Here is a 13051-nt window from a genome sequence, read left to right as displayed (position 1 = left end):
ATGCTCACACAGCTGCCTAAAGGAGCTGAATAGAACGTTTTTCAAAGTCTTTGAACGAATGGAATCACTTCAATGCTTTTGAAGAGTTTTTTTTCGTGTGTGAAAACATTAGATTCAGTTCAAAGGTGAAACTCTGGGAGAAGTGACAGCATTTTCTACTTATTTTTTACCAGGCCCGGTTTGCCTTTGAAGCTCGTCTATGAACCAAGTGTCTTTAACGACATCTGTAGGGGTTCTCGCCTTGAGCCACGAGGAACTTCCACAGGTTCCCCATTTACTGTGCCGGAAACGTCCACAGTATGTTTACCTTAAGGCGGCTCAACGACCTGCCGCATGTCATCCTATTTTAGTGGATATATAGAAAATTCCTCTTACATCGTACACATCAAGACCAAGGAACAGATGCGTGTAGTCTTTCAGACGCACACTCTCGCGTGCACATAGACATGGACCGCTAGGAAAAGTTAGGTGTCTGCATTTAGGTGTGAAGTTGACAGATCGCTCCACATCAAACATTCCCATGGAGGTAGAATTTGGGGAATGCTCCCTGGAACATCAATCGCAACCCTGCCCATATGTTCCAGGCTGCCTGCGGTGACATGAGGATGACAGGATGCAAGTTTAGGAGGGTTGGCCCAGGACTTAAGTTTACTGCGAACTTTATGTGAGAGCATAACTACGTGTGTGCATGTGGGTTTAATATTGTTGCAGGGTTTGGGAGTACAAAATGTACCTTAGTACATTTAGTACTTTAGTACATTTTACTATGGATTGTTTTTGAAGGATTGTGTGAAACAAGCTGAAAGGATTGTCAACATAATTGCGGTGTTTAAAAGCTTCAGAGTTTTCCCTTCAAGTTGAGGATTTGTAGGTTACCGTGAAATGTAATCAGGCAGCTAGAAGAGGAAGTCATTGAGGTTGCTGACGAAACGTCAGGGTGCTGGCATACCGCATTCTCAATCTCAACGAGGGGCTGAAAATTGATAAATTGATTTGAATGCCGATGAAAAAACACATAGGAATGAAAAAGTTTAAGTAAAACACTTGAGCCATGAAAGTCACAAACATAAGATAGTTCATTTAGAGTCTGTGTTACTGGGACTTTAGAGAATGAATTTAAGATAACTTTTTCAGAGCAATCATACTGCAGGTTGTGATTTTTTTATTTTTTGTCAGTGGCATCCACATGAGCGGTATTTTGATTTCACATGCTGTTAAAGGGCAGTGTGAATATAACCACCTGTCACAAATGAATTCTCACAGCCAAACTTCTCATTTGTCATGTCTTCTCACATAGTAACCAAAATGACCAGAAACAATACACTGAAACATCAACTATGAATGTTTTACAGTCAGGAAGCAAAGTCTGTGGACTTTGGATCAGGCTCCCAGGTAGATGAGACTCAAGTTCCTTAAGGCTCTGGATGTTGTTGGATTGTGTTGGTTGCCTTTTTTTTCCTTTCCGCTATGGTTGCTCTTTGTCACCAATTCTGATCATAACCTTTACGGACAGAATCTCTAGACGCAGCCAAGGTGTTGAGGAGATCCATTCGGTGCTCTCGGATCGGGTCTCTGCTTTTTGCAGATGATTTGGGCCTGTTGACTTGTTGTGATGAATTAAGAGCTCAATTCGGAGCAATAAACTCTCGATTCATTCATTCCTACCTCATCTGGGAACAAGAGCTCTGCTCTGTGAATGCAAGTGGCTTAAATTATTTTTCTGTGCTAAGTGTTTGGATTCCATTAGAAAAAGGGTGAGAAAATTGATCATCCGCATGAAGGGGATCAAAGTCAACATTCCAGAAAAAAATTTATTATATTTTGTGACTAAGAAAAGTTAATCGATTATGGATATTTCTGGAAGATCCTATAAGGCCACAACACAACACAAATGGAGTCTTGACAAAAGTTCAGTCTGGAAGACTCTCATATATCAGCGCCTCCCTCTCTGCAACCTGGACCTATCAGCGCCGGTCCAAGCCTCGCTCCAGCCAATCATCGTTTGGGCTCCAGTTCAAAAGGACCTTCACCCATGGCCTCCTCTGCTCACCAGCTGCGATCAACCCACCTCAGCACCATCTCCACCTTCTGCTCCCGGCTCTCAGGCCTCATCCTCTTCCGACTGCCGCCACCACATGCCCCGGGGGGTCTACATTCCTATGCTGCATCAGGAATGTTCATCGAGCTTTTCGAAGTCCAGCTCAACGTACCCGGCCGGGGCCTGAACGCCAAAGGACTTTCTGTTTATTTTTATGTTCATTTTGTCATTGAACTCTTTTAATCGCTTTCTTTCTCCGTCTGAGTCTCTCCAGATTGAAATACTTTTTCAGCGAAAATGTCATCCCTGTTAGAGATAAGTAATGATGTCTTGACACCTTTGTGAAGCCTCTTAGTGCTCAGACGATCCAGCAGCTGTCTGTAGCGGTCGCTCCGGTTATGATGCTGCCATGCAAGCCCTCTGGGACCGGTTCTAAACCTGTCAGCTGCTTCCACTATAAATCACTTACATAGCACTTTCAAAGTTTCAGAGGTTACATCTACATTAGACAAATAATCCTAACTCTGTGGTGCCTGAAGCGTACACATACGTTTTGATACAAAGTATGTTCAAACATACAGTACGACAATTCTTACAAACAACAAAAAAAAAGTTTGATTTTCTAAAAGCATCATAGCCTCATGTTCCAACAACCTGGGTGCTGAACAGGCATGTCTACAGTCCACATCCGTGACTCAGTCAAATGATTTTGTTGTTGTAGCAGCATAAATCTTGTGTCTGGCAAGAAGAAACATTTCACTTTTAGTAATTTTTCCAACACATTTTAGGGAGTAGAATATTATCAAAGTAAGAGTTGTTGCGCTAGTCAAGCATCTCTCAATGAGCCTGTAAATATTAAAAGAGTTTGTAATTATTTGTTGCTGCTTTACCACTTTAAATTCATCATAGAAATTTAACAATTTGTCAGTCATTTTAAATGTCATTGTTTTTTATGCTTTCATTTATTTTTATTTTTTCATTCATTTTTTTTTTGTGAGGCAGGTGTGAAGCAAAAATAACATTTAAAAATAACAATCACTGACAGTCCGGTGGATTCAGTTGGATTGAGAACCAAAAATGCGACATTTGTTACATTTTCAGCTGATGTGGTTCACGTTCACACTGCACTGTCACACCGACCAAACCCTTTGAAAAAAATGTTCCCCCCTTTCACCTGTGGTGGCGCTGCACACGAAACCCTGGAGGGAAAACAGCACGAAAACATCCGAAGAAGACTCTGACCTTAACTTCATTCTCCACAAAATGTAATCAAAAACATAGAGGCATCAGATTCTAGCAGTTACAGGACTTCGTTTTTGTCGTTGCTAAAAGAGCACGAGTCATTTTTCATTCTTTTAGTTTAGTTGGATTTAACCAGAATGCCTTGCTCTATAGTCCGCTTCCTGCTTTTGGAGCGGTCTCCAGTCTGCTTGGCGTTCACATATCTATTCGAACCATGCCACAGTTCACTGAGGCCTGGACCAGAGTTCGATTGCGCATTCACACCTCCCCAAACAAACCAAGCTTTTTAGGCAAATGAACTCAAGTTGGATTAAGACTAAACAGGGCTGGTTTGAATGCTCCCTCAGTTTCAGTCATTTCCTTTTTCTTTTGAGCACCTTTTAAAAACTCAAGCATTAGCTCTCGCTAAACACCTGCACTCAGGCTGCCCTGACTTGGAAGAGAGAAACAAATCAATTTCAGACTCATATCCTCTGCCGAGAGGTTCAGCAACAGTCTCTTTGTGTGTTTTTTGCCCCAGAGGCAAACATTTAATGAAATGTCAGCTGAGAGATTTTATAGGCAGGTCTGGGCTCTTGAACTGACAGGGTTTGGAAGTACGACGCTGGAGGTTTACTGTAAAGATGAAACTGGAAGAATTCATCCTCAACATGAAGTTCCTCTGAAGGAGCTGACATGACACGTTCTCTGGAAGAGTCACGGCCTCTGCTGTGCTTTGGGATCAAGTTGAAACAAAAGAAGAAGAAAATGCAGCAGATTAGCAACAGTTTACTCCAAAACTACACGAGAACCATTTCATCCTAAAGTGATAATAACTGCCTTGATAAGTGTTTTCGACCCTCCGTATTTTGACATTTTTGTTTTGAGGAAACAGCGGGGAAGGAAAAAAAAAACTACAGCATTTCTCTACTTGTTCAACGTCTCCTTCCATCTCACATCTGAAATCCTGCTTGGGTGTGGTTATCTTCTCTGCCTTGGGCAAAGAAGGTACATTACATCCAGCTCAACAGCACTTGGCACAAGCTGAAAGAAAAGTTATCTAATCTGAAATTTTATACAAGGATTCTGAGTGGCGTAAAAGCAGCGGCTCCAAGGCTGCAGATGAAGAACACGCGTGTTTGTTCAACCTCTTAACTCATCTAAGAAAACAAGACGCAGATCCCTGTCTAATCTGTTCCATCGGCCTTTTAATAGGAGACATTTCTACCAGTCAACGGGATAAAAGCACAGATGTCACTGATAAAATGTAATTATGACACAATCCGCTTTTTGAGTTTCAGAATCTGCTATAGTGCAGATTGTGATTCACTGCACAGAACAGACAGAGTTCAGTAGACGCGTCGCCCCGCTTTGTATTATTCCATACAACCTTTTCTAACTTGTGTGTGGCCTGCAGATCGTCATCCATCCAACATCATGGAGGATGTTCCTGCCCCATTTACCGTGTTCAAAAAAAAAATATAAAAAAATCAGAGGTGAACGAGTTGGAGAGGGAAAAAAAAAATACAGTTTTTAGACTGAATAACAACAGAGTTCAGCTAGACTGAACTTGGAAAAGGTGCGAGTTTTGAACAAAGGATGGATTGTTAACTGTATTTATGGCCGGCGCTCTCGCCAGAATACAGAGAGAAGAGCACCGAATGTGGATTTAACCCTTTATTCACATTGCCTGTCTGTCTGAAGAGGTTATTAACACTTTTTGTGTTAATGGTTACAAACTATGCAATGTTCATGTTGCCCTCCTCCCAAAGGCAATGTTTTTGATGACTTATTTAAAATAAGCCAGTAATTAAAGCAATCAAATTATGTTGATAACTAAATAACACTCTCTAAGGGAAGGGAAGGTAATTTTATTTATATAGCACATTTTCAGCAACAAGGAAATTCAAAGTTCTTTACATGAATTACATCAGGAATAACAAACCAAAAAAAAAAGACAAAAAGGTAAAATAATAAAACTACATATTGGTTCCCCATGTTTCATACGAATAACAATAAGTAATCCATAATTTATAAACCAGTACGGGTTTCTCTGGATTCTTGTTCTGATAAAACTAAATGTTGGTTCTCCATGTGTGATTCTATTAATAAGGATAAAAGCAAATGTTGGTTCCACTTATTCTAGGTTGACTTATATATTTGTACAATATAAAACTAAATGTTGGTTCTCCATGTTTGATTCTTGTTCTGGTACTTGCTAAGTTGGTTCTGGATTTGTAAACTAAGAGGAGTTTCTTTAGGTTTTGCTAAGATATTAGAAGTATAAAGCTAAATGTTGGCCTAAAGTAATAAGTATTCCACTGTTTATAAAAGTATGTAGTAGTTATATGACAAAATGCTAAAAATAATGTGACTGTTCCTGCAAGGCACATGTCAATGAATTCTGTTTCCTGGAATGGTTTTTTTTAACAAGTTTTTTAAATCAAAAGATTTGTTTATAGTCTTTTGTGGCAGTACAATGAACAGGTTTTACACATTGCTGTTATGAGTACATTAAACATATTGATGCACAGTGACATAGATTCTGTTAACTATTTTTAACTGTGTTAAAATAGTTCAAACCTCATTGAGAAGAGCTCGGTTGATGGGACTCTTAGGTTTGTTTTGGCTTTTGTTGCATCGCTGTAACACAGTGACATGACTGAGCTTAGGTACGTATTGTCGAAAACAATCTGGGTGATTCTTTACAGTCAAGCTGGGTTAAATGAACCCAATGTTGCTGACTGATAGAGTTTGTACTTCTTCCTGATCTCATTTTGTTGCGCCTGTTTTCTGTTATCTTGCTGCTGCTGAGGGGTTTTCTCTGTTTGGTTTGTTTTTAGTATGTTTAGTTTTGCCCTAACTGTACTTGCAGATGGTTTGTTTTTATTTTTTATTTTTGACTCAGGATGAAGTTACATAACGGTAAGAGTATTTCTTTTTTCATCAAAGTGATCAATGAACAAATCCAGAACAATACGAAGCTACATAGAGAGCTAGTTCCTCATATTTATTCAATGTTTTTAGAGGTTGGAGGAGCATGTGTTGCAGTTGTTCCAAAGAGCTTTTAATTAATTTTCTTTTATATGTGATTTTAGTAATTTATATGCATGTATTATCCTTTTGGTGTTATGGACGAGTGCTATGTGTCTGTGCAGTGCTACCTCTCTGTCCAAGGCAAATGTTTCCCAAGGGAGACACATCAACAGACTTTGACTGATTGTTTAGTGAACAAAATATGACAACAGTTTTAGATTTTAGATTAGGTTAATTTAATTTTGGTTGATAGTTCTCAGTTTAATTTAGGCTAACTTAGCTAATAGCTAGCTAAGTTAGAGTCCTCAGTTTAGAAAACCTAGCTTTTTTTTGTTGTTGTTTAGCGGGGTTCAGCTTAGAGTTTAAATACTTTTTTAAATTTATTGTTTAGTTTTAGTTTCTAGTTTGTATTTAGAGTTTCTTATTCAGATTTAGATTATAGTTCTAAGGGTTGGAATAAGTCTTGATTTTACTTTTATTTTTTTGAGTTAAGATTTTCTTTACGATTTAAGCTTTCATGTCATCTTAGTTTATTTAGTTAAGTTTTTGTTTGCTATAAATAATTTGATGTTGTAGATATAACTTGATTTCAGCTGAGTCTTTTTTTTCCTTCTATTTTTCAATGATTAATTGCATCTGATTTGTCCCGCTTCAGTTTTTTTTTTTTTTTTTTATCATTATTTTTGCATGCTTTCGTGGCTGGAAAATGGCACAGGGATGTAAATTAAGCCGACGACACCAGACAGAAAAATATGTCGGGTTCATATCTGTTCTATCTGCATGGAAATAAAATTCAAAGCAAATGTAAAAATCTTCAATTGACTTATGTGTGGTTGTAAAACTAAAGCATAACGACAACATGGTCTGGGACTCTTTAGAGAGACTTGACATTGGTTTTTGTGAGATCTGAGAGAAATTATATGGTTTTTATACTTCGAGTATGCTGGGTATGACAAAAAAATAAACAAAATCTACATCTCGGATTTGACTTTTTGGCATTAAGGATGTGGAGCCAAATAGCATGTGGTCCACATGGTAAGGAGTGTGGTTTGTTTCCGTTCAAATGATGTGTGTGAAGCGATCAAGGCGCTGTGAGAAAGAGGAGCCAGACCTGCTGCTGCTGCTGCTGCTGAAGACTCATCTGTAAAAATGACAACTGGCTTCTTTACCAGTCTAAGGTCTAATATTCTGCTCATTCTGACTGCTGTTTTTATTGTTGGTCTTTTAAATCTGATTAATGGAGTCAAATGGCAAGACAGATTGGCGAGTAATGTTATTGCAGTATTGCTGACAGTCTTCATAGCTCTGATTTCACCGAGGTGACACACACACACACACACATCACCGGTCCGGCTGTTTTCCATCACCTCTGCCCGGGCCATCTCATCACTATTTTGTTTGGATGCTGCTTTTGTCACATGTGTCCCAGTCTCAGTGTGGCTGTTTCATCCCTGCCGTGGCTGAGCCCAGGCGGTGTGATTAAGTGCCGTTATAACACAGAAACAAACGAAATACCAAAAGAGCGCAGTCTCTTTCCTGTAATCGCATCCCTCAGGTGTGATCTGCTCTGTAAGTGATGCATTACGGTGGATAGGTTTGTTAGATTTGGCCTCATCAGGAACACGTCAAGCAGCCGCTGACTTCTTCTTCACAGCGCACTTAAAAAAGGCGGCGTGAAACCTTCAGGGCTCAAGCAGACATTGTTTACAGTAATATCATCCGGGAGCTTTTACAGCAGTAATATTTTCATTAAAGTTGGGATGAACGTTAAAGATAAGGATGAAGTTGTGAACGTTTTTTTTCCCTGAGTGTATAAATGATGCACATATGTTGACTTTTTTTTTTTTTTAAATAAATCCAACTAATGTTTGGGAATTTGTTTATGAGAACAAAAGTTCTCATAACAGCCTATAACATCTGAATAAGAAACTTTTCAGAAAACAACAGAAGCAGCAGGATCTGACAAGAAGTGACAGAATAGGAAGCTTATATTCTCGGGAGGTGATTAGTGCCATGAAAATCAGGTGTAATAAAATATTGTTCTGTGGCTGAGTGGGGAAAATTATTGTTACAACAGCAAACAAGCACACAATGTATAAAGAGGGGTGAGTGAAAATAACGGCAATAAAAATTAAGCATGAGAATGATTTGAAATTCTAAACCAAAGCTAACGCAGAAATAGGAAAACAAGACATTTACTGACTTGCCATGACTGAAGGAACTAAATTAACCAAATTAATCATAAACTACCACCCCGTACAGAATTCAGAGCAACACATAAGAATCCAAAAGCAGTGTTTTGTGGGACACCCACTTGTTTGACAAGCTGGAGACAAAAGAGTTTAGTCTGAAAGAGAAGCCACCTTCTGTCATCTAACTAATTTCAACAGCGCTGACAACATTTCAGCCTTCTTGGATTTTTTTCTCAGGCAGGAAAGCAGGCCAAAAAAAGAAAAAGAGTACAACATGTTTTTAGAAGTGCTGGCAGCACTCATGTCACCGTCTCTGCGTCCATGGACACTTGCTTCTGCCTGCACTTCTAAAAGTGCAGTAGCATTAAGACTGCACACAGTTATGCTCTATTTATGTTCTGGTGAAGCTGTGCACTTAAGCTTTGCACTTTAGTCCACATTGTACAAACTTTTTCTCATGGCTCTGTAAGGGTGAGCCTCTTAACTGCTGTTGGCTTCTTTGCTGACATCAGACCAGAGGAGAAGCAGAGGTACTCATCACAGGAAACGTCGCATCGATGGGCGATGAAAAGACAAAGTCAGGGTTGGAGGTGTTGCACGATGAGCTGGTTTGCTCGACGGTTACCCCCAACCTGCGCGTCCGTCCACAGAGGGCAGTTTACGCTCGGAAAATTTATGCACCATTTGTGTTGGGGAGAATTCAGACTCTCAGGTGCATTTAGAGGCTCCAGCAAACCCGACAAGGTCAGAAAACAAATTTTTGTTTTGCTATATTTTTGCTTTATTGTTTCTGTCTGCAGCTTCATATTTTACCAATCTGGTTGGGGAATTTCAACACATGATTCTCAATGAGGTTGTGCCTGAAAATCAACACTGATTGTGTGTAGCTGAAATGTAGAGTAGGAAAATGTGACTACTTGACAATAAAATAAATATTTTTTCATTGTTTTTGGTGTGTAATCTCTCATATTCACTAAACGCTCAGAGGTATAAAGTTAAATGCAGGAGTTTACATTTAAGGTGTGTGATACTGAATATTTTGATGTCAATCCGATACCTGTATCGCTGATACTAATACCGATATTTATAATTTAAGTGTGACATATCTTCAAACATCTCACCATTAGTTGTTTTTCTGACTAAATTCCTTTGAATTATTTAGTTAAAACCTGGGACAGAATTTATATAAAGTTTACATGAACTTTATATAAATTCTACAAAGTTATTTAATAACATGATAAACTGAAACAATAGGAAAGCAAAACAAATTTGTGTGCACCGTTTTCAAAATAAAGCACAAAAAATATTATTTTGGAGTAAATTAACGGCAAATTTCAAGAGGGAATCTGAAACTAAAGTATTGATTTTATTGTGCTAGTATTTATCCGATATTTTGGATTGAGCCACCCACAACTACTTTACAGACATCAAATAAAAAGAAAAAAACCTTTTATTTTCTCACTGTCTGAAACTAAATAAGACCAATTTTGTATTGCTTTAGGCCAGTTAGAATTACCCAAATGATTCCTATATGCTAAATAATAATAATAAGAGAAAGAATATGTGAGAGATTTATTTTTTAGTGTCTTCAAAGTCAGACGTCTACATGCATTTTCTCAATGTTTGCTATCACTGACTTGAATTCAAACGGTTTGGGGTATCCTCACACAATCTTACAAGGATAAAGGAAAGAAAAATGCTAAGTTTTCTCTTCAGAATCAATTGACGAAAGCTAACAGGTGAGATTTCCCAAATTTCCACATAAAATTATTATTCAGCTACTGCTAGGAAAGTGGCTGCTAAAACCTTTTTCCAACAACAAGGGTTCATCAGGCTATCTCTGAAGTCCAGCTTCCTTCTTTCTGCATGTTACAGGAACCTTTGACTCACTGATGACATCAATCAGGATCTGAGTGCCGTCAGAAACGTCGCACGTCACTCTGGGTGTCAGAGGTCAGCAGGGAAGAATCAGTGAGTACCGTCCTGTATCAGAAACAAACAGATCGAGGGTCAGGACCGTCAGCTCCAGAGACGTGACAGTGACGACAGTTTATGGGCTCCGAGGATGTGAGGGGAATAAATCAGCCCCGTTTGTCATGATTCATGGCTGTTTTTTTTTTTGTGACCATCTACGTGTTCAGTTTCATTTTCTGTTTTGATTATTGTTAATAGGTTTTTGCCAAATGAGTTCATTTCTTTGTGTTTGGTTTAGTTACTGTGTGCTGTTCTTTGTGTGTTTTACTTGGATCATTAGCTGCGTTTCCAGGACAAATGTGTGTAAAATTTTGTTGATACTCCCCTAATGTCGAAAAAAATAAATAAATCGTAACTGCATTGTTTCCTTTCCATGAGAAACGCAATTAAAATCACACAAGAATAAGCCATGAAAAAACATGCTCCTCCTTCTACATCCTGTCTTCTTCGTCTTTTACATCGGTTGTAACATCCGGTTGTTCATCACGTGACTCGTTTTTCAATTGCAGTTCTGCGAAAAACACTAAATTCGATGCAACTGAAAAATCAGCTCATCCATCTAAAAAAAAGCGTCTTATTGAAAAACGTGTTATTTTTATTTCAGAATTGACACGTTTCCAATAATTGAATTTATTTTTGTAATTCCAATTCGCGCAATTTTACTCCCAGATGAACATCTGCTTGAGTTGGTCTTCTTCCCATTGATTTTCAGATCGTTTTGTAATGTCACAGTCCAGTATGAATATGTTGTCTTTTTTCCCCGATTCTTGCCTCTTGTATACATTTTGAAGCGTTTCAAACATCTGACGTAACATTTTCATCTCTTACAATTACATTTGAAATCTGTAAGTGGGATTCGAACTACCGCATTCTGGTTTCGGTCGAATTATTCACGATGCTCCTGGAGTTTTGTGGCTCCTGGTTCATCAAAGTTCCTCTTGTCGTGCCGATCCCATCAGCGAATCGGAATTCGCTTGCGGCGATGAAAATGATCGTTACCCCGCGCTCGCTATCCATCAGCAAAGTCAGCAGAGCAACAGTTTTGGTCAGAATCCATGGAAAGAAAAGAAAGAGAGAGAGAAAGAGAGAGAAAAAAACCCCATCAGTTGTAATTAGGGGCTACATCAGCATGGGGTTGTATGTTTTCTTCCTCACATGGGAACCCGGCGGTGCATGGTCAAATCCTGAGGCTTCAGTCACAGACGAAGCTAAAGTGCAGCTGCCACTGTGGATTAGACCTGAAGGGAAAAAAGGCACATCCTGGGTGGTAATGCTCTTGTGGTTTGGTTGCAGCTTTGAGATGGGCTGCCGTCAGTATCCTGGATGTTGTTCAGAGGGCTGCGTAGTTTGAGGTCCACTTTGAAGTCTGGGTGTGGGAAAAGCCACGGTAGGCAGCGTTCCGGTCAGTATAGGCAGGGGCTATTACACGGAAAACAGGGTGTTTGCACTTGTTGGTCCTGAATGCTTCATGTCACAAGCACATATACAGAGGAAGGAGCACATAGTCGTTTCATATAGTTCATTAAAAGAGGCAGGTATGTTTTATGTGATGTATTCCTGAAGGAAGGTCACGGAATTAGGGTTAAATGATAGGGCGGTGTGATGAGACCGAAACGTCCCGCTATAATAAAATGCTGAAAATATTTCTGCTTGGCCAACCCAAACATTAACAACATGGAGCCGACGACGATATCCGAGTGCATCCCTGTTCCCCCCTCCCCTCGCGGAGGTAAATGCCTCAGAGTAAATCTTTTAAACATGGTGGGATTTGTGCGGGTCAGCGTCCGCGCCGGCAGGACTGTGATTACGGCCGACCCGAGTGAATATTTGACATGGCAGAAATGGAAATTAAGGATGTGAGGAGGATAAAACGCGAAGCCAACAGACGTGTAATTAGATGAGTGCCGCGGCTTTTTTAGGCCGTAGCGTCTTGTAAGCGCTGAAGTCACATGAGGACGCGGACGGTTCTGGTGGAGCGTGGTGCTGCGGTCCTGATTACATATGAAAAATATAAATAAAATAACAAAAGACGTGTACAGGTGACGACTTCAGTTGATTTCTGTGAGGATTAATAGCCAGAGGAAGTCCAGGAAAATCAATGGAGAATAAAACACTGTCCTCATATCTTTCAGGAATTGATCAGCGGGCAGAAATTCTCCTTCAAGGTACAGAAGCAGGAAGCGGCGACGCGTTTTGGCGGCCATCAGTGAGTAAAAACAATGAGTATCAGGCTATGTGAAGGTATTGTATGTCTACGGAAAAAAATGTCAAAAAAAAAAGTGGTGCAACAGAGAGATCTGATATGTAGACCAATATTAGCTTGATTGCTTGTCAAAAACAAAGACCAGGATCCTGCAGGCTCATGCAAATTTATGGTAAAACAAACACACACAAAAAATTCCTGACATTTTATTGCAACTATAAATCAGAAAAAAATTGCTATTTTATTGTTGATGTGATTGAAACGGCTATGTTATGTAGATAACTGCTCTAAAAAGAATGAACCCAGACAGAGAGACGAATCAAAAACGAAGCCTTGAATTAATTTTTTTATTACTGGACAGCTAATATATTTAATCCAGTTCAATTC

The 13051-nt window shown here is 39.3% G+C and overlaps 1 long non-coding RNA gene across 1 annotated transcript; it reads right to left on the bottom strand.

Moving 5' to 3' along the window:
* Positions 1 to 10044: 10044 nt before the first annotated feature.
* On the bottom strand, positions 10045 to 12785 carry LOC103478246 (uncharacterized). Its single transcript, XR_535761.2, has 2 exons — positions 11327 to 12785; positions 10045 to 10470 (listed from the first exon to the last, which is right to left on the bottom strand). It is a non-coding gene; the product is annotated as an uncharacterized LOC103478246 (long non-coding RNA).
* Positions 12786 to 13051: the final 266 nt, after the last annotated feature.

This window comes from Poecilia reticulata, linkage group LG16 (assembly GCF_000633615.1).
Source record: "Poecilia reticulata strain Guanapo linkage group LG16, Guppy_female_1.0+MT, whole genome shotgun sequence".
NCBI lineage: Eukaryota > Metazoa > Chordata > Actinopteri > Cyprinodontiformes > Poeciliidae > Poecilia > Poecilia reticulata.
The sequence above is the reverse complement of the archived record's forward strand: the minus strand, read 5'-3'. Positions and strand labels throughout refer to the sequence as shown.